The 27,829-nt window shown below is 35.2% G+C and overlaps 1 pseudogene; it reads right to left on the minus strand.

Annotated features, from left to right (window-relative positions):
• Positions 1 to 2,922: 2,922 nt before the first annotated feature.
• LOC124082283 (UDP-glucuronosyltransferase 2B31-like) lies at positions 2,923 to 25,540 on the minus strand (annotated as a pseudogene).
• Positions 25,541 to 27,829: the final 2,289 nt, after the last annotated feature.

Raw genomic sequence — 27,829 nt, forward strand, 5'->3', positions numbered from 1 at the left:
TGCTAGGAGAACCTCTAAAAGTCAGGAAATAGTACCAAAAGTTAATAAATGGGAACTCATCAAATTCAAAAGCTTCTGCACATAAAAGGAAACAATTAGAATCCTGAAGAGAGAACTTATTGAACAGGAGAAAATATTAGCTAGCTACCTTCTGAAAAAAGATTAATATCTAGTATGTATAAAGAATTTTAAAAACTATACAAAAAATCAACAACCAAATTAGTAAATGTGCAAATTAATTAAACAAATATTTCTCAAAAGAAAAATACAAATGGAAAACAAAAATATGTAAAAAAATGTTTAATATCTTTAACCTTCACAGAAATGCAAATCAAAACTACACTGAGATATCATCTTACACCAATCAGTATGGAAGTCATCAAGAATAAAAAGAGTGATAAATGCTGGAGAGAATGAGGAGAAAAAGGAACACTTTTATGCTGTTGGAAGGATTATAACCACTTTAGAAATCAGTATGGAGATTTCTTCAAATGACTAGGCATGGAGCCATCATAAGACCAAGCTATTCCACTTCTCAGTATTTACCCTGAGGAAATTAAAGTTATCTTATTACAGTGATACATGCATATGCATGTTTATAGTAGCACAATTTACAATAGCCAAATAATGAAACCAGCTTAGATGTCTGCCAATAGATGAATGTATAAAGAAAATGTAATATATGTATAATTCAGCCATAAAGGAAAATAAATAAAATTATGTCATTTGTATGAAAATGGATGGAACTAGAGACCAGTAGGTTAAACAAAATAATTCAAACTCAGAAGACCCAAGGTTTTATGTTTCCTCTCAGATGTGGAAGCTATAGAGGAAAAAGAAAGATGCAGGCAGATCTCATTAAAATCAAAGGGAAATCAGGAGATGAAAGGAACCAAAGAATGGGAGGTGGAGAGGGAGGGGTTTAGTGCTGGGGAGTGCTATTGGCCAAATTATACTGTTTTATTGTGTATCTGTGTGCATGTACAAATAGGTCACATCATATCCAATAAGTTTGTACAATTAAAGTGCACCAATAAAAAGTGAGAGAAAGATATGAAAAATATGTTTTACTATGTATTTTAAATTTATGCCTTAAGATGGAGAATGTTTCTTGTGAGGCTTAGATGGTGATCTTCAAATCACAAATGATAAGTAGCTATTACAATTTGGGCATGAGGTGTCCCCCAAAAGCTCATGTTGAGACAATGGTAGACTGTTCAGAAGGGAATGAATGGGTTGTGAGAGTCTAAAGTCAATCAGTGAATATTCACCTGATGAGATTAATCGAGTGGTAATTGGAGGAAGGTGTGTTGTGGCTTCAGGGAGGCAAGTCATTGAGGGCATGGCTTTGGGGTATATATTTTGTATCTGGCAAGTGGAGTCTGTCTCTTTGATTTCTGATCATCATGTGAACTGCTTCTGTCCACCACACTTTCCTTCCATGATGTTCTGTCTCCCCTCCTACCTCCAGAAATGGAGCCAAACTTCTATGGAATAAAACCTCAGAAACTATGAGAAATCAAATAAACTATTCCTCTTCTGCAATTGATCTTGTGGGTCTTTTATCCACAGCAGCAAAAACGCTGATTAAAACACTAACTATTCCTCATTTGGGCCACTTTGATCATAAAAAGCTTCCATGATATTTCCCTTTAAGAACAACTTTTGGAATACTTGAGGGTTTATGTACCTATTTTTCAAATAATTTATATACTTTTTATATTGTTTTCAGTGTTACTGATTATTATGATAGATAACATGTTGATATTTGAAGGAAAAGTATGATGGTTTTATTTTCAGTCATTCCAAGTTATTTAGATTCCTTATTAGTGTTATGGGTGAGATGAGACAATAAGCTACTGAGGAAACAGAAAAATTTGACAAACTCTTCATAATTACAGATTATAGAACAGTAAACATAATTGCAATCTGTCTCATTACATTTCACATCATAACAGTAACAAACAGAGATAGCATTGTGTCTTATTTGAGGGGAAAGGAAAATTCAGTACTTGTCATTGTGTTAAAATCCAGTCTAACAGCTGCTCCCTTGATCTTCATGTGAGAAAAATTATCAGGTTGATCTGCAAACAATGGAATGCCAACCGTAGGGATTCCATGATAGATGGCTTCATAGATGCCATTGGTTCCACCATGAGTTATAAAAGCTTTGGTTTTTGGATGACTTAGGATTAGAATATGTTAAGGCAAACTATCAATTCTAAGTCAAAAATAAGATAAGAAATGCATAACATAAGACATAGAAGATTAATTATTTTTTGATAGCAGATATTATAACCATGAAAAGGCACTGAAATTGCTTGTAAATTTCAGGTCAAGAAGTACCTACGTACACTGGAGAGATAAATGAAGACTATGTTGAAGTATATGACTTGAGACTTGAAAGTGGAAGAAAGGATGCCATGTGGAGAAAAAGAAAGAGCACATTCTGAATAGTAGCAATATTATGTGTATCATAGGAGGGAAAGTATGCAAACATGTACTATCAAAGGAATAATGACAACTTTGAGTCTGCTATGCATTGTCCAAGGCAGCAGGGAGTAGAGTAGTTGTGGTGCTGAGAACATTTTAATAAAGAAGAGGGATCTTATTTTTTTTTAATGGAATCTCAAGTGGCCCTGTAGTAGGCCAAAGGATAGGTGTAAAATTACAATGCAGGAAGTGACTAAAAAAACTCCCTGTGAGAGGTAATTAGAACTGAAATGCAGATAATTTAATAGGATATGTATAATAAAATGCAAATAGTTGTTCTTTATCCATTTCTCCTGATAAGAGAATAAATATAAATAACTTTTATAATTCATTAATTTTTCATTAAGTTTCAGTACATATATGTACTACTAAAATATTATCTTTCTCATTAACTGCCACAGTCTGGCTGGGCACAAAGTCATGAGCCACTCAAGCAGGAACAACTTTATTTCCAAAACACCCATGAACACCACGCACATGGCCTTCTCCCGGGACACATCACACCAACCGGAAATCCTCCTCCGGAAATCCCTCCTACAGCACTTCCCCAACCAATGGGAACTCTCCGGGAATCCCCGAGAGCTCCAAAGTATCAGGCCAAGGCAGACAGCAGGGGTCTAATATCCAATTGAATACACATCTTAACATAACCATTATCATCTCAATGGCTTGCTGGTGTCACCTTTCAACCAAAAGTGCCATGCGTCATTCCTACTTGGCTATGGCTCTCAGCATCTCCCCCCTTCTGTTTAATTAAGCACCAAGCATGTTGCTTAGGGACCATGCCTGGGAGGCTCTCCAATACTACATGTGGCCCTTACTCATCATCGGATGAGCTGACCTCAAGGCGTCAGCCTCCTGTCTTAGGTTGGTACCACTGCAATTGGATCATACCCATCACTGACTACCGGTCCAGCATACAGCTATACTTGTGGATAGGCCTATGCACCAGTGGGAGGGTGAGGTTCTTTGCCTCACCTCTGTTGGACCCCAAATTTGGCCTTTTCACCAGTGGGGGGGGGTGAGGTTCTTTGCCTCACCTCTGTTGGCCCCCAAATTTTAGACCATCACTAGCAGAAGGGAGGAGGATACAGAAATGCCATGACACTAAGGCAATTGAAGGCTCCTTTGAAAAACTGTACCACTGGTGACACCATCAGCAAAGATACTCCAGCATTACCACAATTCGCTGCACCAACAGATAGTTCACAATGTATACAAGTGATACATAGTCCAGGCAAGTTCTGCAAGCAGTTCAAAGAGGAGAAATCTATCAATATGTCCATTTCCTCCCAAAGTAAATTGACTCCTTGATTGAGTATTACTTGTTGAGTTATTATTCATTGATGCATCAGTTTATACAGTTTACTGTGATAGCTATCGAAGAAGCTGTAGTTTGGTTTTATCTTTGTCTTTACTGGCACTGGAATGAAGATAGGAATTCTGGCAATGATGGCTAAAAAAAATATGTAACTTTCCAACAGGTACTAAAAAAAAAAAACAATTTTCTGAACAATTTATATTATCCTGAACAGAATTATTAAATATAATGAAAAGGAAAGGTGAAAGTAAACAAACAGATCTGTTAATCTCCTTATTTGTTCACATTTAAAACAATCCTCAACAGCTGTTTACCCAATTTAAATTAAATCATTTGAATCACGTGAATAATAAAAATATTTGGATACATTTTTTCATGAGCGCTCCTCATATATGATATATGGACATACGCACATACAGACATGAAGTGTGCACACATAACATACAACACATAAGACAATAGTAAAGGCCTTGTAGCTTTACACAGGTGAAATCTCCATTACAATGTTTAAAAACTCCACAGTCAAAAAATAAAACTGATCAGAAAAACATTAACCTAGGTCTTAATGAGCTCAAAAAATAAAATAGAACTTATGATGTGGGAAAAGGCAATAATAAAATAGATATTGAAATAGCCATCCTGGTTACCACCTGGGTTTGACTCTTTTTTGGATATCCCATCCTTTTTCCTGTAACTTACATAATGGGTCTGAAGGTATTCCCACAAGCAAGCCCCAAGGTTTTTCACATTTGAAATAGGCTTTAATGGTGTTCATTATTCATTAGCCTCCAGGTGTGGGGGAACCACTGTTGCAGATCAAGAATAGCCAAGCTGGAGCTCTGTATATCAGCTGTTATGGATTTGAGTCAAATCATCTTCTTTTTGGTCTGTAGAAATCGCTTTGGTTAGTCTCTCTGGAATCCAAATCAGCTGTTCTCCCTGTGGAAACACACAAACAGAAACCTGACTCCAGACAATCACTGGGTCAGGACCTTTCCATTATCCTGTTAGAATATCCTTCCAAAGTACCTTAGGCTTATGTACATTTTTTGGACACATATGCCTTTCTGCAGCACTAAGCCCTGATGAATCCAAATTTAAAAAGTTTAGAGTAAAAAGGGTTATTTTAAGTTTATCTTTGGGGGATATATACCCCTTTCCAATTCCCCCTTTTTGCTTTAATAAGTACATTTTAATAGTTTGATGAGCTCTTTCAACTATGCCTTGTCCCTGTGGATTGTATAGGATTCCTGTTATATGAGTAATGCCAAAGGATGAGCAAAATTGTTTAAAAGAGGTAGAAATATAACCAGGACCATTATCTGTTTTTTACTGTTTTGGAACGCCCACAGTGGCAAAATTTTGTAAGCAATGAGCTATAATATCTTTAGTTTTTTCTCCAGCATGAAGGGAGCCCATCAAAAATCCAGAAGAAGTATCAACTGTAACATGCAAATATTTTAATTTTCCAAGTTGTGGCAAGTGTGTGATGTCCATCTGCCAAATATGGTTAGGTATCAGTCCTCTAGGATTGACTCCAAGATTAAATTGTGGTAAAAAGATCACACAATTTTGACATTGTTTTATTATATGTCTGGCTTGTTCCTTAGTTATTTTAAAATGCTTTTGTAAAGTATTAGCATTGACATGGAACCTTTTATAAAATTTGTATCTTCTTCTAGTGTAGATAAAATATGTATGTCATCTGTAGTTTTATCTGCTAAATCATTGCCCAAACTAAGGGCTTCAGGCAATCCTGTATGTGCCCTGATATGTCCTATAAAGAATGGATCTATTCTGTCCCAGATTAGACTTTGTATAGTGGAAAACAAAGAGAAATCAGTAGAGGAAGGGGAAATCCTACCAGCATCTTCAAGGGATACTATAGCATTAACTATATACTGACTATCAGAAAATAAATTAAATACAGAATCTTTAAACATCACAAAACCTTGTAAAACTGCATTAAGCTGTACCTTTTGAGCTGATTTTTTTGGTACTAAAAATGTAAAAGTTTGATCAGGGGTAACTACTGCTGCTGTACCATTATTTGACCCATCAGTGAATACATTTGGAGCATCCATGATAGGTGTTTTTCTTGTCATTTTTGGAAAAACTACAGGATGTGAAGACCAAAAAGACAACAAAGGATTAGATGGCAAGTGGTTATCAAATGAAACATTAGATTTGCACATGATTATTGCCCAAGTATTTAACTCATTAGCTAACTCATCAATTTGATCCATAGTATATGGAGTAATAATTTTATTGGGAGAAATCCCAAACACTCCCTTTGCTGCTTTTATTCCTTTGAGTATTAATTGTCCTACAGCCTCAGGATACATAGTTAGAATAGTATTAGGAGAATAAGATAAATGTATCCACAATAATGGACTTTCTTGCCAAAATAGTCCTGTAGGAATATTTTTGTTGGTATTACAATAAATAATAAAGGCAAACTTATATCAATTGTATCCAAATGCATATTTTCCATATATGTTTCAATAATTTTTAATGCCTTTCTTGCTTCAGGTGTTAACATGCGGGGTGAATTTGGATCTGATGGACCTTTTAGGATATCAAATAAAGGTCCCAACTCTCTTGTTGGTATGCCTAGATAAGGTCTTATCCAATTTATGTCTCCTAATAACTTTTGAAAGTCGTTAAGTGATTTGAGTTGATCTACTCGTATTTGAATTTTTGGTGGACGGACAATGGTTGAGGATAACAGAACTCCTAAATAATTAATTGGAAGATTTAATTGTACTTTATCTATTGCTATCTCTAGATTATAATTTTTTAATAAATTTATAAGTGTGGCATAACATTCTAGCAATGTGTTTTTATCTTTATGTGCTAATAATACATCATCCATATAGTGAAATATTTGTAGTTCAGGATTTTGATTTCTAAGTGGCTGGATTGCTTTGTTAACATAAATTTGACACATAGTTGGGCTGTTAGGCATCCCTTGAGGGAGTACTTTCCATTCATATCTCTGATCAGGGCCTTCATGATTCAGTGCAGGGATAGTAAATGCAAAACATGGACTATCCTCAGGATGAATTGGAATTGAAAAAAAAACAACAATCTTTAATATCTATAGCTAAACCATACCAGGTTTTTGGCAAAGCAGACAATTGGGGAATCTCCGATTGAGCTGATCCCATAATAACCATCTCATTATTAATGGCTCTTAAATCTTGCAATAATCTCCATTTACCAGATTTCTTTTTGATGACAAAAATGGGAGTATTATTGGGAGATGCAGAAGGTTGTATATGTCCCTTCACTAATTGTTGTTTGACCAGGTCATGGGCTACTTGTATCTTTTCTTTAGTCAAGGGCCACTGAGGAACCCATTCTGGTCTTTCTGATTTCCAAGTAATTTTGATTGTCTCAGTGACCCCTTCTGAAAACCCAATCCATGTCCTTGATCTATTTGAATTGGTGCTGCTATACCTTGTTCTTGTTCTCCTAATCTTTTTTCTTTCCTAAAACCTTGTCTAGCCCTAGTAGTGGGCGCATTAGGATTGATGTTATTTGTTAATGTCAAACCTAATTGATCTAGGACAACTCGTCCCCATAAATTTATAGAAAGATGATCCAATACATATGGCTGTATAGTTCCTTCACATCCTTCCGGATCCTTCCAATCTAATACCATTGCACTTCTATGGGGATTAGTCGCCACTCCTAGGCCTTGAAGCGTTTGAGTGGCTTGTTGTAATGGCCAATGTTTTGGCCATTCTTGACAAGATATGAAGCTAAGGTCTGCACCTGTATCCAGTAGCCCATTAAATTCATGCCCTTGAATGTTTAGTTTTAGCATTGGGCGAGAATCTAAATTTAAAGACAGCATAGCCCAATCCACACCTGTGGAGCCTAATCCCCTGGAACCTCTTTCTACAGTACGACTGGAAAATTTATCATGCAGGCTGGGTATTATTATTAACTGTGCTAGTCTATCTCCTGATGAAATTATTGATATACCTCTTGGAGAACTAGCTATAATTTTTATTTCCCCTTCATAATTGGGATCAATTGCCCTAGGACTTATCATAAGTCCTTTTAGTGTAGAAGAACTGTGTCCCAATAATAAGCCTGCTGTTCCTTGGGGAAGAGGTCCTTTTACTCCTGTGGGAATGATTTGAACTCCCATCTCTGGAGTTAGTACTGCTCTGGCAGAGGCACAGATGTCCAACCCTGTGCTCCCTCTGGTTTGTCTGATGAGGGATTTAATGGATAATGTGTCCTGGGCACTATCCTGATGGTGTTGCTGGGTTCCTCCATTGCTCCATATATTTGTGGTTGTGGGCCCCAGAGCACTGAGCCCCCCAGTCCGTTTTTTGGCAATGGAGCCCCATGCTTTTCTCCATGATATCATGGGTAAACACCTGGTCCTTGTCCATTTTTTGATAACAGAGTACCCTCTATGGTTGTATGAGAAGGGCATTCATTAGCCCAACGTCTCCCTTTATGTAATTGTGGGCAAATATCCGGTATTCTACTCCTTTGATACCTAGCTTTGTTAAACCCTCCTCCTATGGGGCAACTCCTTTTAAAATGTCCTGTTTGTTCACAATTGTAGCATGTTTTCGGCCTGGCATCTAAAGCTTATTGTACTGCAGCTTCCAGGACTTGCCCTTGTTCATTAATGTCTCTACATAATTTGATATATGTGTTTAAATCTCCATGTTTCCATGGTCTAATGGCCTCCTTACACCATCTGTTTGCTTGTTCAAAGGCTAGCTGTTTAATTAATGGCATTGCTTGCTCAGTATCCCCAAAAACTCTGGTAGCTCTTTGAATAAGCCTATCTACAAATTCAGCATAAGGTTCATTAGCTCCTTGTATTACCTTAGATAATTGACCTTGTATATATCCAGGTCCTTGTAAAGTCTTCCATGCCCTAACTGCATCTGCAGCAATCTGTGAATATATAGCCAGATCATATGCAATTTGTTGCAGCTGACCTTCCTAAGGTCCTTTTCCTAACAACATATCTAGATTTCTCTGAGGATAACCAGCTGTTGCATTCCGCCTATCCGTCTCCATGCAAAATTCCTCATTGGTAACCTTCCATAACAGGTGTTGTCCTCCATTTAGCACAGCTTTACACACACTAGTCCAATCTGCTGGCATCATGTTCAAGTTGGTAATAGATTCGACCAAGCTTATGGTGAAATGTGCTTGAGGACCATAGGTTGTTACAGCCTCTTTTAGCTGCTTCACTGTTTTGAAATCTAAAACATGGTGAATTCGCTGCCCTCCTGCCTGTTCAAATACAGGGCATGGTAATCTTTTAGGTCCTGTCTCAGGATCCCATCTATCAGATACTGGGGTTGAGGGTCCCATAGGCGACGCTGTTGGTTGGACACTTACGCCCTCTGGTGATAGAAAGGTGTTAGTAGCAGCCTCCTGTTGTAACTTTTCCCCTGATCGCTTTTTCTGTTCTAAACTTTCTTCCCCTTTCTGACTATCTCGAGAGGCCTCTTCTTTTTCCTGATCTAATATGTCTTCTACCATAATCTGAACTGAAAGGTTTGGACTAGGCAAACAAAATCGTATCATCATCCACAATGGCAATGTGCCAACTGGCAGAGTTCCTGGGTTTTTCTTTTCCCTGTCCCTTAAATCTTCACCATGATGGTCCCATTGTGATATATTCAACAACTCCTCCTTAAAAAGCCATGGGCTACATTTTTGTATTGTATCAACATATGCCCTGACTCTTTTTGGTTTTACTGGGGTGCCTCCTTCCTCTAACAATTTACTTAACATTCTTTTGGTTTGTTTTTTGCTGATTTCCGACCCCATATTTCTGCTACAAGAATAACACAACTCAAACAGATAACTCAAAACAAAACCGAAGCAAAATGAAACAAAAACGGAACAAAAAAACGTTGTATCAATTTTCTCTTCCTCAGGGCCGAACAACTTTAAACCTTGAGCCAACCATTTTTCCCAGTTTGCCTGAGAAAGTTCTAGGGATAGGCAGCTTGAAACAAAAACAAAATAAAGCAAAACAAGAACACATTGTTTTTTGAAATGGTCACCCATTCTCTCACTCTCCCTCAAGGGTGAGCAATTTCACTTACCCCCAAGATTCAGGCATTTCCTGTACGGGCCACCAAATGCCGCAGTCTGGCTGGGCACAAAATCATGAGCCACTAAAGCAGGAACAAATTTTATTTCCAAAACTCCTGTGAACACCATGCACGTGGCCTTCTCCTGGGACACACCACACCAATCAGAAATCCCTCCTCCAGAAATCCCTCCTACCACACTTCCCCACACTTCCCCAACCAATGGGAACTCTCCTCTCCGGTAATCCCCGTGAGAGCTCCAAAGTAGCAGGCCAAGGCGGACAGCAGGGGTCTAATATCCAATTGAATACACATCTTAAGATAACCATTATCATCTCAATGGCTTGCTGGCATCACCTTTCAACCAAAAATGCCATGTGTCAGTCATTCCTACTTGGCTATGGCTCTCAGCAATTAACTTTTCTTTGTATTTTCATTATTCATTCTCCAGGTCTTACCAAGAAGGTCACCTTGGGGTATCCACTTATACAGTAGAGTATTGCGTCCTAAAGTATCTGGTTTCTTGCCATCAAATCTCCATAAAACCTGACAGAATAAAGCAGACCTCTTATTCCTTGAGACAATTTCAAAAGATAACATGTTAAAATTTAGAAGAGATTAAGAAATTACAAAGTAAATGTTTCTCATATGAGATAATGAAATGAGATATGAGAACAAGATATGATAATGTGAAAAACTGAAATAGTAATTTAAATAGAGGGTAATATTCTCCTATAAGTATTTTTATATTTAGAAATGTTTGGTATGCAACCTTCAGAGTTCATAAATAGTTGCTAAAATGAATGTTTCTATGAATGTGATATATATATATATATATATATATATATATATATATATATATATATATACATTTAATAGTTATTATAACTCTTGAAAAATAATCTACATAAAATTTCTAATGACCTGCCACATTTATTATTCTGTATAAATCTGTATTTTGCAGATGTTATCAACTTTTAAATTTTAATATTACACTTTTTTTCCTTTTCAGTAGTATGTGAAGAAGTTTACTCAGAAACCCTTTCTTAAAATAAATAATTTTATTAGTGTTTGCTCTTGTGAGATCATATATTTCTAATGCAAAGAGTCCATGGTTAGGACAGTTTCCTGTCTCCAACCTAATTCAGATCAACTAGTGCAGGTTGATTTTTCCTTCCTCTAAGTCTAGTTTGTTTCATAGTTAGCCTGGCTTTCCTTCTCTGAATAGCACCATAAACAGTACCATGAATAGGCCCTTTTCATCATTAGGAGAATGGAGGCCAGAATTATTTAGAAAGATGACAATATGTGATGTGATTTGGCTTTTTTTAAAAAAAAATACTATATATTTAGTTGTCAATGAACCTTTATTTAATTAATTTATTTATATGTGGTGCTGAGAAACAAAACCCCATGCTTCACACATATCAAGCAAGCACTCTACCCACTGAGCCACAAACCCAGGATGTGATTTGGCTTTTTAATACCTACTTATCTTCATTGTAGTTGTTTTCATTAAAATTTAACTTCATGGGTCCTGCATGGAAAAAAGGACATGGTAGGGCAGAATTTGGTAATTTCTGTGTATCTGTCATACCAATATTATATCAAATTCAAGGTGAACTTAATAAATATATTTCTTCCTTAGCACAGTGTCAATACCAATGTCTTTTTTTATTCATCAATATTATCTACATTATTTTAGCATTTTATTTGGTTTTAAAAGTGAATGCTGAGTCAAGTTAAAGACATCAGAAGAGTTTACCCTTTGCAAGGAAATTTCTGTTACCAGACCCTATAGATATTTTAATAGACTCTTCCCATAGTTCTCTACCATCTTATCTAACCTTTTGTGGAATCTGGGCAAAGGCTGATACAATCACATTGGTTCTTTCTTCAGTCAAGTTACCAACCATGACCCCACAGAAAACACCACAACACCATTCTCTCGAGCTCTGGACAAAGTCTTCCATTTCCTGTAAAGGAATGAATTTGCTCTATCACAAATCCAACAGCAGAGCAAAGACGAATTTAATGATTGGTTCAACCACATAAGGAGAGAAAAAATATTTTCAAGACATACTAGAATAGTGGCTATTTTAAAAATTAAGTTCAAATATACATAGCTATATAATTTTAACTTTTTCTAAGTTTCATAGTTCAGTACACATATTTGCATCCTAAGGCAATCATTACCAGAGCACTATTACTTTGCAACACTAAGAAATTACATAAATTGGACACAATTCTCTTTTCTTCTGGCTCCGATCCTTGACTACCATACTTCTACTTTCCAATTCTCTAAATTTGAGAAATCTAAATACCTAATATACATGGAAGTTTTGACTTTTTACTGGACCACTATAACATTATTACGATTCATCTGTATTGTGGCACAGTGCCACTATTTCCTAAGTTTTATAGGTATGTAATGCCCCCAGGAATGTAAGTTATACAAGATATGTATATATGACAAACAACCTATCCATTAATCTTTCTTGGATACATACTTTGCTTCTAAGACTTCACTTTTGGGAATAGTGCTGCTGTGATCAAGGCTGTGAAAATTCTTCTTCAAAACTTATAGTCACCCAAACTAGCTTCCCCAAGACCTCTTTCTTCCCATCATCACTCCCTTCTCTTGCTCCTTTTACCATCTTCATAGTTCCCCTCAGTTCCTATACAACCTTTGATATGCACATTTTCAAGTTCCTACTAGTTGTCTCAGTCTGTGCCTCAGAGCCACTCTTTATAATTCCCTCTTCAGCCTACAGGTTCCTCCATTCACTTATTCTTTTGACCCAACTGAGAGCTCTCAAGAGACTCACGGTCCCCTAGAGGCAACTACTGGAGGTTTAATGGGATAAAAACATTATTAGAAATAAAATGAATACATTATCCACATAGATGTGTTTTGAAGACATCCACGGTACCACAAGATGTCTGTCTCCATAGCCTATTCAGCCTTCATAAAATAGGCCTTCCTTGTGAGGAGAAAAGAAAATATGAAAAGACTTCTTTATAAGCATTAGTTCAAAAAACCTTTATTCCATATTGTGTAAGTCATTTCAAATTGTTGCATTTTAAAATCAAAAACAGAGAATGATATATTAGTTTTGATTGAATAATTGAGTTCTGTATTATAGCATTGCCTGATTTGTGACTAACACTTTAGAATAATGGTCATCATGACTGGGAATGTGTCTGTTCATATTTATGCAATATGCTTGTTTATGTAAGTATTTGGTATGTTCACATGGTATTTCCTAAGTTTAAGATGCAATTCCTTAATAAATTCATAAATTTCCTTGGCATATTTCTATTCATCTTGACTTAGAGTTAAATCAGCACATATAGAAACTAGATCTAACCAAACACCTAGAAATATATAGAAAAAAAAAGAAACTCAAATTTGTATCATGTTGACATGACTTGAATAAAACTTTGGTTAAAAAAAGATTAGTTTGTCATTGGCTTAATGATAAAAGTGGTTTGTGAATAATCAGCATTAAGTACATTATGAGTTTATAATTTTATTCTCTATGTATTATCCAGTCACTTAGGATTAATAAGGAAATAACTTGAGATGATATCTAGTTTTGCTGATGTCGTGGTATATCTTCCCAAAAACAGTTCTTGAAAATCTTTGTCTTGATAACTTGCGATATACTGTCATCTCTCATATATCTATCTATCTATCTATATAGATAGATAGATAGATAAATATATATATATATATATATATATATATATATCCCATTTCAAACTAAAATTAACCACTGAAATACTAATTAAAGAATGGAACTATGCATTTATGTAATTTTGACATGGGACTTTAATTAAATTATTTGATTTTGCTAATAAATACATTAAATTGTTGTATGACAATATTGCCATGAATTATAGGGTTCCCTCCTGTCTGCATTGATACACAAGGTATTTATCATCAGGTCCAGGAACTTTAAAATATCTTCGGGACTGCAAGAAGAGAGAAATTTACCCAAATGTAAAAGTATTAAAGGTGAAGTCTAACTCCTGACTTAACTTCCCACTCTTGAGAGGAGATTATAATTCTCATCTGATACTCTTAGCAAAAATATTAGTCAAGGCAAACTCACAAAGCACTATGTAGTCAATTGCCATTCTTTCTGAACTGATGTAAATAATCCAGTGAATCCAACAAGGTGAGACACATTTTGTCAAGAATAACCTTTCTAAGTTTATCACTAATTGGAGCTTAAGAGATTTGTAGGTAAATTCTATTACAATGGAATGTTATAGCACAAACCCATGTGTTACTTTAACCTATATATTGGACTTGTTTATGTTTCTACCCTCAATGATTTTTATTTGTAGTACTCTTCAATATGTGGCAATATCTCACCAAACTAAACTATTCATATTTGCTTCTGTTCTCCTGACTTGGTTTATAAACAACAATATCCTGACTTCCCAGATACTATTTGGCTCTCTAAATAATCCCCACCTGCTGAAACTGAATTCTTTTATTCTTTTCTCTGAGAAATTACTGATTGTGACATTGATGTCTATACTATCACCAAAATCTCAAATTTGTGAATGTCAAATTTCACAGCATAATCATTGCAGATCATATTCTAAATATATTTTGTAAAATGTGGAATAACAGTTATGTGAGGCTTTTTTAAAAAAATGTCCTTATATAACTTAGATCATTTATTACTCAACTTTCTGGTGAAATATTTATAATGCACAGAATACTTGCAATATGAAACAATACACCTGTGATGATTATGTGGTGAAGTATGGTGTGTTTACTCTTCTTTTTTTCTCTATAAATTTGAAGAAAAATTTAGATATCATTGAGGAAAACTAATTTCCCTTTTCCATTGCTCTAAAATTCCTTGTTATCTTAAATTTAATCATAATATTGCAAATTTTACTTCTAAATCATTCTTTATTGGTTAAGAGTGTAAGAATCACTGGAATTCGGGTGTCTGATATTGGGTTAGGATTTCTGTGAAATAATTGTTAAAAGTCATATGAATTCTCTAATAGTGCATTGTTTAGCTGAACATATTTCTGTACATATTATCACATAAAATCACACTGTAAAATTGATGTCCCAGTAGAATGTGCTGTGTATAACCAGCTGTAAGAAATTCTTGTTATCACTACATGTACTCTGGCAGGAAAAAATTTTACATTATTTGGTGAGTTCCACCAGACCTTTCCCAGTAGGGATTTTGTCACCCTATTAAGTAACTCACTTTAATCTTTATAATGTCCCTGAGGGAAAAATATGCTCCCTGGAATTGTCTTAGAATTATCCTAACAGATGGTTTCTGATCCTTTGACTTATGTATTCCATACAAGAATAATGTATCTTGTTCAATAAAGTCCCTCACCCAAAAATGAAATGGGGATTAAAAAAAATGTATTGGAAATCGTTTCAAATTCCTTTCCTCATTTTTCTTATTTTTTTTCTGTTTTCAGTTTCATCTTTGACATAATGTCCACACTCTACCAAACCAAATAGTATATTTCACTTCATAGCCATTGATTAAGATTTGTTTGAAAAAAAAAAAAAAAACACTTAAAGAACAAGATGAAATAACTTCATATTTGACTCACAGGTCCCATGTTGTCTATAGCACTGTTCAAAATTATAACTTTAACTTGATGACATCTGCTTCAAGATGAATGCATTATGCCTGTGACTCACATGATACATCCAGATATTCTATTTGTTCAGAAGATGTTTAGTGCTGTAGGTAATTTTATTTGCTATTTAATCTCACTGATTCTCTGCTTAAATCTTTCTTCATCCATGTTGTGGGAAATATTCCTTTATTTATTCATTTATTTTTTATTTTGTGCATACTTATATAATTAAATGATCTATTCTCATATTACAGATTAACCACTGGTTATTCTCATTCTGTAACATTGTTTAAAATTAAAATGTAAGTTCATTATATGTTGTTTAAAATTTTAATTGATTTAAGTTTTATGTGCTAAAGGCTGGAGATATAGTACAGTGTTCCAGCAGATGTTCAATATGTATGAGGACCTGGTTTCCATATCCATATAAAACAACATATAAATATATATGTCTTCAGTCTGTTTTGTTTTCTATTTCTAAAAATAAGTACATATATTTTACACATATTTAGAGACTCTAATGCTATTATATATGACTTTCCATCCTCTAAGAAAATAATCTTATTTATCATATGCCCCTCACTTTCCAAAGATATTTGGATAATGGCTGACAATGAAGTTGAGTATTCTTTGATAAAATTATTGTAATAGTATAACATGAACAAAATATGTTTTACATCCTTCCTTCATGTTGTATACCTAAATAACTTCCAATGTTTCTTTTATAAATAAGTACTATAGATATTATATACAGCCTAACATTTGTGGTCTTATAATTTTCAATGGTGAAGTAAATAGAACTAGGCATTTTTTCATTATACTTTGAAAAATTTTTGATTTTACCATAATAGTTTTACACCTTTTGGGGAATTCTGTGATATTTCAATACACTTATATAATGTTTAATGATCAAATCATGGCAATTAGCACTTGAGTCTCCTTAGGCATTTATCAATTCTTTGTGCTAGGTACATTTCAAACACTTTCTTATACCTATTTGGAAATGTACAATAAATAATAAAATGTGTAATTCAGATTTTTGCTATATTTTCCAAATATTTTATTCCTCCTAATATACAGAAAGTTTCAAGAATCTAACAGTGCATGGCAAGGAAGCACTTTGGAGAGATACTGTAATTGTCAATTTGAATTGTCAACTTGATTGGATTAAGAGATGTTGATGATTAAGAGGCTTCTCAGTGTGTCAATGAGGTTTTGTCTAGGAATGATTGGCATGTGGGATAGCCAACTGAAATGATGACACTCCCTAAAGCATGGGCAGCACCATCCGATAGGATGATGGCTTTGATGGAATAAAAGTTGATAGAACAAGGAAGCAGCAGTAGAGACAATCTCAATTCTTTTTGAACAGGTTCCTGATTGCTGCTTCCATTTGCTGAGTATATTGGACTCTAGCTTCCTCACACTTCCAAAGCAGATTCTGCCAGTGATTGTCCAGGGACTTTCCAGAAGCTTTCAGTTTCAGACTAGGGTAGAACCTTTGATCCCTCTTGTACTGTGTCTTCAGTCTTTTGGACTTCACAGCAGCTACTGTTTCTTCCAGCTCTCCAGCATGAAGATGGCAAGCTTCTGGTTGTGTAAACCAACCTAATAAATTCCCTTTAGTAATTATAATGCCTGTTGATTCTGTTCCTCTAGAGAACCCTGACTAATTTAGATACAAATTCATATACATCTGACAATCACCAATATGGATTTCAATCTTGTTTATAAAACTTCATTACCACAACAGCCTTTCTTAATCATTATTATTAGTTTGCTAATGATCGTTTTTCTCGTCCTATTTTACCTCTGTTACCTTCCCCATTGACTCTGTCATTATTCCTTAATGTAAATAGAAAAAATGTTTTACCCCAGGGTTGGTCTGTCCACAATATTCATTTCTTTGCTTGTGGAATAAGAAGTTACTGTGTTGTGTTTTAAATTTTTAAAAGAATCTGTATGTTGCTACTGAAAAGGAGGTAGCCAAAAAGTATCTCTTAAAAGGTCAACTGATAATGTAGTAAAAAATACTTGCTTTCCAATTGTGTCATAAAAGTGTGATATCCAGTAAAAATACATTCTTTCATTCATTTTAAGAAATATAATTCTATATACTTATAGATTTGTTTATAATTGTAAACTCATCAGTTTATACATTCAAGATGTACAATTCATTAAAAATACACAATTTGCACTCCTTGTTATATGTGCAATATACATTTTTTCCTATTACCTTTCAGTCAGGCAGTATGGAGGCCATGTTTTCTCAGGGAGTTTTCCTGAGGACCCTTATTGGAATAGGCAAGCAACACTGGTGTGTTCCTTATTATAACATTCCCCATGCAATTTCTCTTTGTTGCTTACAGTGTACCTTTCAATGCAGAATGAAATATGTTCGGGGTAGAGACTGTGCTACTTTGTTTCTCTGCATACTCAGCACTTTCCTGTGGTACATGCTATTCACTTTTCAACATTTGTTCAGAAATTATACATATTTTCTTATGTGTTGAATAGTGAAGATCTTCACTTAACTGACAATATCCTCAAAAGTCCCTCAAAAGTCCCCTCTGTAACAAAAATAAAATTCACATAATTATGATGGCATATGTATGCAAGAATTTCAATTTATAGACTCTTTGCTTTATTTCCTATAAATCTGTCACCATGAGTGAACCATTCTGAGTGAGGAATCATTCCTGGTGAAAATGCAAGGACAACAGAACCAACTAAATGGGAACAGGTTTACCTTAGGCAGAGGTTTGGCAGGTCTGCAGTGAAGTCCTCCAACAAAATCAACATTTGGTAGAGTTGGGCGAGGAAATTCCAAATCCCAATAGGTACGAATAAGCCAGATATATGCTTTTGCCATTGTCTCTGACAATGTAGTGGGTCGTCCTGAGCAAGAAAAAAAGATTAAAGCTATAGGACAATGGGAAGTTTTCAGGCACATGCCAAAAAGCCTGGTGTCAGAAAAAACTATTAGTAATAAAGATATATGTTTAAAAGTTTGGGTAGTTCGATAAAGCTACTATTTATGCATGGAAAATGTGTATATATAAATCTATTATGTATAATACACATGATTCTTATATTTAAACACACACACACACACACACACACACACATGAGATTTTGGAGCAGACACTATCTATAATCTTTTCCCATTTACAAGCTTAAATATCATCAAAATCAGCTAGCCAGTATAGAGGTAAATATGTATTTTTTAAATCTAAATTTGAAAAAGTAAGAAACACATATATAGAGAAATATTTGAGTTGCATAATCCTTAAACATACCACACCAATAAAAGAACTTCCCAGCATTCTTCCATCTTGTTTTTACAATTCATAGGAAACAATCTGTTTACTTCTTTTCTGTTAGTGAACTGAAAGGAGTTTGATTATGGTTCTGTTCTTTGTATCTACTACTGCTTTGGGTTTATGTTAGGAAATTGCAAATATTTATTATAAAAATATATTTTGAAAGAAGTTCAGGAAATAGTTAAGATTAGAAAATAATTTTTTACTCTTAATTTTTATTTATTAAGAGAATAGAAAAATACATACTATGTTTTGCATTAAAAATTATTTATTTTTTTTTCTTTAATTGAAAGATAGTCTAAATACAAGAAAAATTTGCATTTCTGTGCTTTAACGTTATAGGCCTTAAAGAGAATGAATTGCAAATTCTTAGTGAAGGAAGGTGGAAGTGCTAAAAGCCACAATTATAATCCTCCTGATCTGAGATGGAAACACTGTCTCCCAACTGAAAAGGAATTCTTTAAGCAAAATGACAAAATAGTTTTTGAAAGAAGAATCTAATTAAAGAAAAACAATTTGCTCAGTGCTACATGGATAGTTGTACTAGAAATACATGTGTAAGTTCTTAATCTTTGTTTCTATATTCATGAAGACATTTAGTGAAGCTTAAACCTAGTTTTCAAAGATAAATAAAATGAATAGTGCAATGGTAAAATGTATGCCATTGCCTAAAGGAATCCGAAGAGCTCTATGTGGGGGGTGTAATTGCCAATGTTTTCTGACCCTTCATTGTACATTTTTCTATAATACTTTGATTTTGACAGATAAGTTTTCTTTTTTATTTTGTGACACTCCTCAAAATGTCCTCTGTCTTTATATTCTTTTAATGTCATCTTCAAAAAGCCCCAGGAAAGTTAGAATTTTATAGTACAAGTGACTCACCTAGTATCTCACTGTAAAACTGATTCCATCTCTTCTCACTAAATGATTCAAACCAAAAATCAAAATAAAGTATGAATAGCATATTTTTTACCCAATCAATGAATGTCATTTGATCACTTAATCCTGAAAATATAACAGGCACATAGGAAGGAGGAAAGAGAAGTCCCCTACTATATTTTTCCAATGTGTAAACTGGAGAGAAGCGGAGAGTGTACACAATGGTTTGTGAAGAATTTCAGCTAGCAGCTCACCACAGGGACAAATGGCATCTGAAAGAATGACATCAAACTTTGATTCTTATAATTTTTCCATAAGTTTCTTGTTCAAAACTGCATCTCTCTCTATATTCTCTACATAATCAGAAAATTGACTCATAACTTCTTGAGATATTGAGTAATGTTTCCAAAATGTCACTTTTGGCATCTCATAAACCATTACACTGATTGATATAGTATTAAGATTTTGTAAATTTTCTCTTGACAATGATGCTGGATAGCTCTCAAATTTAATTGCAGGTGCTTTGTCACCATCCACAAAAACGAAACTTGAAGGTCTCAAAACAGTCACCTCAGGCCCCCTCTGTGTGAGCTCCTCCAGTATTGTCATTATATTGATCCAATAGCTGTATTCCATTGCCCACACTAGCACCTTTCCACAACTTCCAGAACCAAAGTGACTACTCAGCTATAGCAGCAGCAGAACCGCAGTCATTTTCATAGACATCCTGGTGAAATGCAAGGCTTCCTTTCACATTTAATTCCTTCTGCTCTTGGTAATATCAAGAAAAAATAATTAGTTGGTTAAAATGAAACTTGTATACATCAAAGTAAATACATGAGTGACATTTGGGAATATCTGGATGCCAAGTAGAGAAATTAAAGGTTAGGTATCTTCATGTTTGGGTATGTGTAATGATTTTTTCATGATTATAAATTCTTTCCTGAAGTTATGAATTGATGATACTGTATTTGCAATATACCTATCTTATGTTAAAGAGTTTTAGAATAGTGTGAAGAATTGTTGCAAGTGAGGCAACTTGTTTCTTTAAATTGCTTTGCTGGAACTAAAGTAAATATATAGTGGAATCAATATTTTTTTAGGTATCATAATTTGACATTTTTTTCCCAAGTAAAATATTTGATTGCATATAACTCACATAGTATAAAACTCACCATTTTTAAGTATACATTTCACTCTTTCATTCTCAGGGTAGACTCTCAGAATTGTAAACCTCAGGTAACATTCAATGTTGAAGCATTTTAGCAATTCAAACCCTCCCATTTCATATCCCTCATTCCTAGGTAATCCCTAATCAATTTCCTCTCTTTATAAATATGTTTATTCAGGGGGCTTTTCAAATAATTGTTATATAACATTTGGATTTTAGTGACTGATTTCAACACTTTCAAATAATTGTCATGAATTTTGGTGATTAATTTCAATACTTATAATGGTGTCTTCAAGGTAGATCAATCCATGTTCCAACATGTGTCAGAACTTCATTCCTTTTCCTGTTGTGACAGGGCATGAGCTATGTATGGCACTGAGCTGAGGCAACCATGGAAGTCCTGATTTTTGTGATTATGCCAGAAAGATTTTATACATGTCTCTTAGAGTAGCAGACATAAGTTTATGAAAGTGACAGGAAAAGTGAAATGAGGACACTCTCAAGGGAATGACTCATCCTCTCAGGAGAAGGACATCATGCTCTTCCTGCTCTTCAGTTTTTTCAAGTTTCCAAGGGAATTTTTCCAAAGGGCCTTCCCAGGTCAGCCTTTGACTTTTGAAGTACAACTGGATGACATCAGACTTTAAACTTTCTACTCTGCATGGTAAATTCCAGGGCAATTTTAGGTCACATTGAACCATGTTGACCTGTTCTAATTGCAGCCTTTTCATAAATAGATATTAAGGTTTTAGGTAATTATCCTAATCTCCCTAAGTTTTATAACCAAGTCTTTGTAGAGGTCATAAAATTTCACCTCTCCTTCCCCACAGGGTAAATTGCATTCTTATTTGCATTTGGGGCTTGCATTTCTCTGGCAGATAACAGCTTTTTTGCTGAGGAATAGACCATACTCTATGGATTTATACTAGGCATGGTTTCATGTAATTTTTTTTAATAAAAAAGAAAACGTGGGAGTCAGCTCAGTTGTCTCACTTTATAAAATTATTACCTTAACTTCATGTGTGTGGTGTTAACATTTGTGTGTTTTCTGTCTAAGGCAAATCACAATTTATGATGTAAAATATATCACATTTGTTTGTTCATTCCTAAGTTTTTGCACACTTGTTTTTTCCCAACCTTTGGCTATTACAAATGATCTTATTGATTAATGCTTATACCAGTTTTGTTTGGATATGTTTTCATTTCTATTTGGTATGTGAGTTTCAGTAAAATTTCTGCATCTTATGAAATTTCTGATTATACTTTGAGGATCTGGATGTCACTTAACATTAGTGACTAAAGCAATTTCCACTCTAATCAGCATTGTGAGACTATTTTAATGTTTCACATCATTACTATCACTTTATTACTATTTTTATTGTAACTATGTTATTGATTTTATAATGAGATACCTCACTACAATTTTGTTCGGAATTTCCTTTTAAAACTTATAATATTATTTTTTCAGGTGTCCATTGGACATTGGCATGTTTTTCTTGGAGTTAAGTCTATTCAGATATTTTGTTCATTTTTATATTTGGTGATATTCTTATTATTGAATTGTTAACTTTTGTTATATATTGTTGATGCAAATCCATTATCAGATGTATGATTTTCAAATATTAGTCATTTTTTATTTAGTTTTTTGATAGTGTGTTTCATGTAGAAAAATTTTAAGTTTGATTAAGTCCATTTTTTCATTCTAATTTTTTGTACATTTGTATTACACCTAAGAACCTATCACCATCTTCAAGGTCATAAATATTTATATAATTGTGCTATTCAGCTTATATTCTGCAAGTCCTTTTGTGTAAATTTCTGAACTATTTTAGTTAATATTTATACATGGTATAGATGAACGAACAATTCTATTTTTTTTAATGTATGGATCATCAGTTTTTCCCAGGTATATTTATTTCATAAGAAGACTATTTTTTCCTATTGTTTGTTTTGTCAATCTTACAAAAAAAAATCAGTGAATCGATTAACATTCAGGGTTATTATTGACTGAAAAAAGACCTTGTGAACACAATGCTAAATCATCTTTCTGTAAGCCAAGGGGAAATCTCAGAAGAAATTAAATCTGCCCACACCATGATCTTGGATTCAGCCTCCAAAACTATTCAAGATGGTGAATTAGAGGGAGTCTGCATTCTTTGTCACTCCCTAACTCAGGATTCAAGCAGAAGAAATACTATTTCTCCGAAAGGAAGCTGTTGCTGCTCACCAATCCACTGCTGTTTATGCCCCATTCATCCACCGTGATTGCCCAGGACCTACCAGCATATTGACTGCCTCTTGAGCATAGATTGCTCACTGACCACTGCCTATCATTCACCATTTGCCTATTTGCCTGCCTCTTGCCTCCAATCATCTGCTGTCTCACATTTACCTACCAATTGCCCACCATTAGCCTTCAGATTGCCTGCAGACTGCAGGTGGATGGCCAGGTGCCTGCAGCCCACTGCTGCCTGGAAATCCATTGTCACAGTACTCACAGGTTTGGTTACCTGCAGCTGCTGCCATCTTGACACATCAGCCAGGGCCAGCAGGATTGCTGCCGCCAACATGCCGTCTTGGGGCATGGCTGTCTCAGTCTGGGGACCCTGGTCAGGGCCTGGAGATATATTCTTGGGGTACCTACAGGTCTGGTTGCACCTGAGGTCTTTTTCTGGGTGTACTAGTGGCTGCCATTTGGCTGCCTCTTTGCAGAGTTATTCCTTTGTGTGCATCCCTGGTGGTCTGTCTGCAAATTAAAATGGCAGTGATATCTTGGAACTGGAGCAAGGCAGAGCCTGGGGAAGGTGAAGTACAGATTTGTCAGTTTGCAACTGGGTTTGTACGGGCCAGTATGGGTTTAGCAATCCTGTTGTAAGCCACAGACTAGGGGCAGTTCCGCAGAGAAACACAGTTGAGAAAATGGAGCTCTCACCAGCTCAGTGAGCCCTGAAGTATGTGGGGGAAGGAAGGCACTGGCTAAAATGGGTGGAAAGACTAATTTATCACTTAAATTGAAGCAACACATGTTATTAAACTACTAACATCCTTTTATAATGTAACAATAACAGAAAATCAATTGCAGTCCAATTGTCAAGAATGGCTTGACGGTATTGTTTTTGTTCTTCATTAAGCATATTAATGGCTATACAGGTATGATTAATACTTTTCACCATAGTACAGGCCAGTTTCATAGTGGTTTTGTATGGCCTGACAGCTAGTCCAGGGATACCCACTAAGGAAAATGTCAAAGCATTAAATTATGCCTTAGAGAGAAGGTTTACTGAAACATCACAGTTTTCATCAAGGGGAATAGACCTTTTATGAATATGTTATGCAGGATGGTGGCCTATTAAGTCCTACAGGGATGGTAAAAACACAGCTGGTCTGCTAAGACAACAATGGGTACCATGCAACATTCTTGCATGTATGTAACTAAAAGTGTATGTTCCACAAGAAAAGAACCATCCTGGTGGTAAAGGGACATGACCATTTCCATATATAATGGGCTCCAACTTTGTACAATTAAATGAGGGTTGTCCCAAAGAAACACATTTATGCATATAGCCTTGAAGCTCAGCACAAGTGTCAGTTGCATTTATAGCAATGGTGGGAGTAAGTAACATCATAGCATTAAAAGGCTTAACATTTTGAGGATTTACCCAATTAAAAGAATCTTTATAGGATATTGGTTTTTGGACACCTCTGTTGGATCACATAGTCATATTCACAATTTCATGTGCAGGACAGTACACAGGAAGAAGACAGGAGCCCAGTACACTTCCCATAGCAATATCCTGGAGAATACAAATCTCAGATGAGTTAACAGTTTCAGTCAAAGGAGTCCAGATATTACAATGGATTCTAGAAGTTAAGGGATTTGATCATATTAGATTTCTCACAACCGGGGTACAATAGCAGAAGAACATTATCATAAGGATCAAAACATTTACGGAGTTTTGTGTAAGTTTAGCAAACAAAGCGAATTTTCTGGAGTATATTCCAATCCCATTTGAGCCAGCAGCTGTTGAGCTTAAGCCATTAATGATTTTATATCCCCACCAAAGTCACAAGAGGTCTGGTAACTAGGAGCCCTCTTTTAGTGTTTCTTCTCTTTTGAGGAGGGTGGTTTTCTTTTTGTTTGATGGAATCCTCGATCAGGTTGTTAAGTCCCTGATGCCAACTCATAATCGACAGGTCTCACACACTGAGCTGGAAACCAAGTAGGACCTGTTGGGATAAGCCCAGCAGCATATCCTTTTCCTCATGTGATCAAAGGTACAGGGTCCTGCCACCCCGGATCTGGTGGAATTCTGTATTTTTCATAAATTTTTGGCAATCATTGTTTAGGAATGAAGTGTCTGTCTAAGGCAAATGACCAATTGTGAGTATTATCTTCATACTGCATATTGAGTCTATTTACTGTAAATAAAACAATATTTAAAGAATTATTAATATGAGAGAGGCTGGGTCCCATTTTTTGTTTTTGTTTTAAAAAGGCACGTTCTAAGAGTGTGATGCCCTCATTCAACCAAAGCTTGTCCAGTAGAATTATGAGGGATCCCATGATTAAAAGTTATATTCCATTGATTATAAAATTTTGCAAAAGCACCAGATAAATATGCAGGCCATTATCCATTTTTTTTTAAAGAGAGAGAGAGAGAGAGAGAGAGAGAGAGAATTTTAATATTCATTTTTTAGTTTTCGGCAGACACAACATCTTTGTATGTGGTGCTGAGGATCGAACCTGGGCCGCACGCATGCCAGGCGAGCGCGCTACCGCTTGAACCACATCCCCAGCCCCAACATTATCCATTTTTAAATGAATAGGCTTGCCCATGGTGGCAAAGCAAAGCAGCAAATGAGAAATGCAAGCCGATACCTTTTCAGACCTATGGGCACTAGTCTGAATGAACCCAGAATGGGTATCAATGGAAATAAAAAGAAAGGAGTAAGAATGAAAAGGAGGAAAATAGGTAAAATCCATTTGCCAAACAGAATTGGAATATAGGCCCCATGGATTCACAGATTCCCACATAGGAGCCTGAAAGGGCACACAGTGAGAATAGTTGTTGACTATAGCCCGAGCCTGTTGAAAAAAGATGGAGAACTTTTTCATTAATGAGCGAGCATTTTGATAAAAAATCCACGGGATTTCACAGCATCTGAAAACAAGGGATAAAGGGATTTCACCACTTCATTTGCATGAGTGTTACTCTCTGTCAAAGGTCCAGGAATCTTGGTGTGGCTGTGTATGTGAGTGAGGAAGATAGGAGACATATGATGCTACAAAAAAGTTTGAAGGGTTAAAAAAGAAACAGTAAATTGGAATCTAAATGAGGAGACAATACAGCCATGGAAATATGAGGAACAAGCTTAGCTATATATTAAGAATCTGTAATAATGTTTAAAGTAATAGAAAATAATCTCAGTGCCAGGATATTAGCAGCTAACTCAGCTTGCTGTGAAGAAATTTGAGGTAGGGTATAATATTCAGTCCATTTACCAGTAATCAAAACAGGCACTACTCCTCTTTGTTTAGCTCCATCTGTATACACAGCATTAATTCCATCTACAAGAGGAACAGCCAAAATTAAGGAAGAAGGGGAATGTGTAACCTGGCATAACAAAGATAATCATCCATCACGAGGCATGTGAAAATAGGCACTAAAAAATTCTGTTAATATTGGTTAATAATAAGATGAAAACTGTAAATATTGAAGATGAAGATTTTTTCCATAGGTGAGGTATAAAACATGAATGTCTATGCCTGTCAGAGATAAAATTTTAGTACAACCATCAGCAATTAATTGAGCATACATGTCAGCAAAAGGCAATATAATATAGCCTGAAAAATGAGAATATAACCATTCTATTATGTACAATTTTCTATTATAAATGGCAATTACTGCGGCAAAGGCATAATATTTTCCAACAAAAACTATCAATGGTAATGACACATTAGAAAAGGGGAGTCAATTCACCATCACTGTTGATAACTTTTCATTAATTTCTTGTAAAGCCTGTTTTAAAGAAGGGGTCAAATAAAGGAAGGAGGAAGGCTCTTGTTGTTTCTTTAATAGCTGGAAAAAGAGAGAGAGCATATAAGTAGTTAAGAAAATATAAGGATGTGTCCAATTCAAATGTCCTAAAAATTGTTGCAAATGAACCAAAGAAAATTTAGAGGGAAGGATTAAACCTGGGATGTGAGGAACTGAATATTTCTGGAGTAATGTATTTCCCAAGTAGCTGGTAGGAAGTTGGCACTGTGTTTTCTCTGCAGCAACATGGAGTCCTGATTGTAGCAGCACTTCCTCTAAGTTTCGCAGAATTTCATCTGTGAGTTCTCATCCTGCAAGCAATATATCATCCATATAATGATAAACAAGTATATGTGGTAATAGTTGATGAAAAGGAAATAAGGCTTTATTAGCAAAATAACGTTGGCATGTTTAGCATCCCTTGTGGGAGGATGTTCCAATGAAATCCATTAATAGGCTTGTGGTGAGTAAAGGTGAGTAAAGGCAATTTTTCCCCCAATCATCAGAGAAGAGGGGAATAGTAAAAAAAAAAAAATCTTTTATGTCAGTAACATAAAGAGAAAAATCCTAAGAAATTAAATTTTTATTAGGCAACCCACATTGAAGTGGGCCCATAGGCATTATACACTTATTAATTTCTCTTAAATCTCATAGTAATTTCAATTTTACTGATTTCTTTTTTATAATGAAAAAAGGTATATTCCAAGGGATAGTAGAAGGTTCAACATGTCCCAATCATAGTTGTTCTTGAATAAGGGCCTCTGCAGCTCCCACCTTTTCCCTAAACAATGGCCACTATTCTATCCAGACAGGGGCAGTAACTTTCCACTTTAATGGTAAGGCAGTCAGATCTGCAGGGGCCCCTACAAAAA

The sequence above is a fragment of the Marmota monax genome, unplaced genomic scaffold (assembly GCF_021218885.2).
Source record: "Marmota monax isolate L192 unplaced genomic scaffold, Marmota_monax_Labrador192_F-V1.1 WCK01_AAM20220418_F8-fsc00132, whole genome shotgun sequence".
NCBI classification, from domain to species: domain Eukaryota; kingdom Metazoa; phylum Chordata; class Mammalia; order Rodentia; family Sciuridae; genus Marmota; species Marmota monax.